Genomic DNA, 3,564 nt, shown 5'->3' on the forward strand with positions numbered 1-3,564 from the left:
ACACACACACACACACACACACACACACACACACACACACACACACACACACACACACACACACACACACACACACACACACAGCATGGTCAATTAATGTCATATTTCAGCCAACTGGATCAAGGTGGAAGGCAGTGGGGAGAGAAAAAGTGAGAGAAGGAGAGGGAGACCCAAGTGGGCTGCACACTCTTCGCCTCGGGGTAGATAATATAATGAATGTGTATCACTTGTTAGAAAGTGTGTGTTTGTGTGTGTGTGTGTGTGTGTGTGTGTGTGTGTGTGTGTGTGTGTGTGTGTGTGTGTGTGTTCTCTGCACTTGACACCAATCTAGCAGCAGAAGAAGCAGCAGTAAAATAAATTGGAAAAAAAAAAAGAGAGACGTGGGGCGGGTCAGATGGAGAAAAGACTTAAAGCTGAACACACAGATACAGACATCAATATTTAAAATTCCTTGAAAGCACAAATCCATCCATGATTCATAGTCAAGACTACATAAAAGAGACAAAAAATGCAGATCCAGACTGGCAGAGCATCCTGTGGTCAGAATACACCGTACAAACAGAGGCTCACCATTTCTGTGGTGAACTGAATCATTGACGTGTGTTTGTGTGTGTGTGTGTGTGTGTGTGTGTGTGTGTTGTGTGTGTGTGTGTGTGTGTGTGTGTGTGTGTGTGTGTGTGTGTGTGTGTGTGTGTGATGTGAACTCTGTAATGAATGCTGAGGCGTAGCTTGGTTTAGCCTCTTAACTCTCGCAGCATAATGTTTGCACTCTAATGTTTTGTAACTGAGTCTTCACGCCAGGCTCTGTTGGCTTTACTGAATGAAAGAGCATCACAACTCTTGGGGTGATCAGCTGTAGTCATCTCACCTCTTCTCTGAGGCAAGTCTCCAGCTTACCGCTTTATTCACACCTACCTGGGAGGAAGCAACCGCCCGCCAGCCTGCAGCTTCCACCTGACTACTACAAGAATGTCAGGCCTTTACAGGACAGCCGTTTATTTTCGGTATTTTGGAAGTTGAAGTCAGTCTTAGAGTCTACGTTTTTATTAGCAAGTCTCAAGTCCTTCAGGGCAAGTTCAAGTCCTTAAGGACAAGTTCAAGTCCTTAAGAACAAGTTCAAGTCAAGTCTCAAGTCCTGAAGGACAAGTTCAAGCCAAGTCTCAAGTCCTTAAGGGCAAAATTAAGTAAAGTCTTAAGTCCTTAAGAACAAGTTCAAGTCAAGTCTCAAGTCCTGAAGGACAAGTTCAAGTCTCAAGTCCTTAAGTACAAGTACTGGTTGTTCAACTTTCCCTGACTCCAGCAGAGTGTGAGGTCGATCTGAGTGGATGAAGAGCCTCAGTTTGTCACTACTGCAGCAAGCAAGCGAGACACAAATCCCCTTATAGCTCCCTGATGAAGAGATGATGGAATAGCTGAATAAAATCTACCTCCTCGCCGTTTTAAGCAGCCTCGGCCCAGGTGGCAGGTCGTCCTCGGAGCCCCTCGCTTGAATCGATGACGCCTAGTTGATGTCACTCAGCGTTTGGAGGCTGGTTTCTGCAGACATCTGGGTGACCGGCAGGTATCGATTCTGAGGAAAGCCACAGCAGCTTAAAAACTTGGTTTGGTCTTTAGTCTACTTTTTTTATTTCTTTCTTTTTTGTATTTTTCTTCCAGTCTGTGTTATGAGCTAAAGACATAAGGGACCCGAAAAGAGACTGCTGCAAAGCGTGTTTGTGCGTGTGTGTGTGTGTGTGTGTGTGTGTGTGTGTGTGTGTGTGTGTGTGTGTGTGTGTGTGTGTGTGAGCTAACATTTCAAGTGTAAAACAGATTGCTTCTCTCCTCTTTGATTGTATCCGTCCATCCTGTCGTTTATGTCCTCATTCATCTCCACAGCAGTGTGTGTGTGTGTGTGTGTGTGTGTGTGTGTGTGTGTGTGTGTGTGTGTGTGTGTGTGTGTGTGAGTGAAAGTACACTAACCATGCGGAAAGTGTGTACGTGTGTTTGTCATACCGTGTTCCCCGTTCACATGCAGCCTTCTACATCCATTTATTTTCTTAATGTGTCAGGTTTCTGCGTGTGTCTCCTATTCTCTCACCATACTGGAGTTGTCAAACTGGTTTACAACTATTAAAGTGTGTGTTCGCGCGTCGCTCTGTGTGACGCTGATTAAAAGTGAGAGGTTTTTGATTGCATCAACCCTCCATGGAATTATCACACACACACACACACACACACACACACACACACACACACACACACACACACACACACACACACACACACACATATCTTCTACATTACATAAATATATAACAGGATCCAATCCAGGAGGCTCAATGCTGCGTTAACAAACTAACACTTCACTGTTTACTCTCCAAATTTAAATTTATGCAGATGAAGGTGAAGTAAAAAGAGGAATGAGCTTGTTTGTGTTTGGAGGTTGGAGCTCTCCCAGTAAAACCAGAGGAGCCACTTCTTGAAAGTAGCAGCTACGGTGAGGAAAATATAAGATAAAAGTGTGACTGCTGGATTTATTTTTGCGCCATCTGATCATTTCCAGCCACAAAGGATTCACAGGTCAGCCTCAAAAGATGAGCAAAGTGATTTCAGATGGTTTCTACCTTCCAATTTGTCACAGTTCATACATTGGCAAAGAAAAAGAGCCACTCCACATCCTAATACTTCAAACAACAACATTCACACCTAGTAGCATTTAATAAAGAAGCAAAAATCTAAGCTTCCATGCAGTTTGAAAGGGCTCAATTTAAGTAGTTAGGTTCTGCAAGTTGAAGAATCTTAGTTAGCAAGTAACCAAGTTACCGGTAAATAAAGCTCAATTTAACGGTCTATAACTGAGCGAACCTACTTCATCAGGACTGTATGTGTGTAGTTACATTACATTTGAGACTAAAAGGGGGTTTCCTGGCCTTTAAAATAGCATATATGCCTCAAAAATCATCAGTGCATCCAGTACTGAGATGTGTTTAGCCTAGCCTGGCTTAGTAAAACAACTGGAAGCAGGAGAGAACTGCTAGCATAGTGAAAAGAACATACTTTTGCATGTTGCATTTTTTTTATTTACCTTCACAGCAGGTGGACACAGTTTTGTAGTTTTAGGAGCAGCTAGGCTAGCAGTTCCACCCTGGTTGCAGCCTTTGAGCTAAGCTAGCTGCACACCCCGAAGCTATCTCTGTCCAGTTGGTTAGTACAAGGCAGCAGTAGGCTAATTTACACCCCCCAAAAAAAAGTTGAGATACAAAAGCTTACTGGCATGGGTAGCAAGTCCAAACAATAAATAGAGAATCCACCGGTGAAGAGGAAATGGGGGAGGTATGTTCAGGGTTCAGGGGCTAGAAAGCAAAGAGGAGCAGGAGGAGATGGGCTGGTATAAATACTGATTGGGAATGAGGAACAGGTGTGCAGGTGGATGTAGGCAGATGTTAGGGGTCTGGGATAGGTGGAGAATGGCAAGTCTGAAAAAACAACAACTGAGGTAGAAATTGGGCCTCATGCAGCATCATTCTCTTAATTTTTTTTCATATTTTCTTTTAATATTTTAGAAAAAATAAGGGAAGTTAATTC

At 43.4% G+C, this 3,564-nt stretch overlaps 1 protein-coding gene across 2 annotated transcripts in view; it reads right to left on the reverse strand.

The window, feature by feature from the left end:
* The window catches only part of LOC120553207 (thyrotropin-releasing hormone-degrading ectoenzyme-like), a 265,616-nt gene extending 262,283 nt beyond the window's left edge, over positions 1-3,333 (reverse strand). Inside the window, exons 1-2 of one of the 2 annotated variants that reach the window (XM_039791372.1) lie at positions 3,250-3,333; positions 1,428-1,570 (exon numbers count right to left, since the gene is read on the reverse strand). The gene's annotated coding sequence lies outside the window, so the exon portion shown is untranslated. Of the gene's footprint in view, positions 1-1,427; positions 1,571-3,064 lie in introns of both variants that reach the window. The other variant, XM_039791373.1, reaches the window with a different exon arrangement.
* Positions 3,334-3,564: the final 231 nt, after the last annotated feature.

The sequence above is a fragment of the Perca fluviatilis genome, chromosome 23, assembly GCF_010015445.1.
Source record: "Perca fluviatilis chromosome 23, GENO_Pfluv_1.0, whole genome shotgun sequence".
Lineage (NCBI taxonomy): Eukaryota > Metazoa > Chordata > Actinopteri > Perciformes > Percidae > Perca > Perca fluviatilis.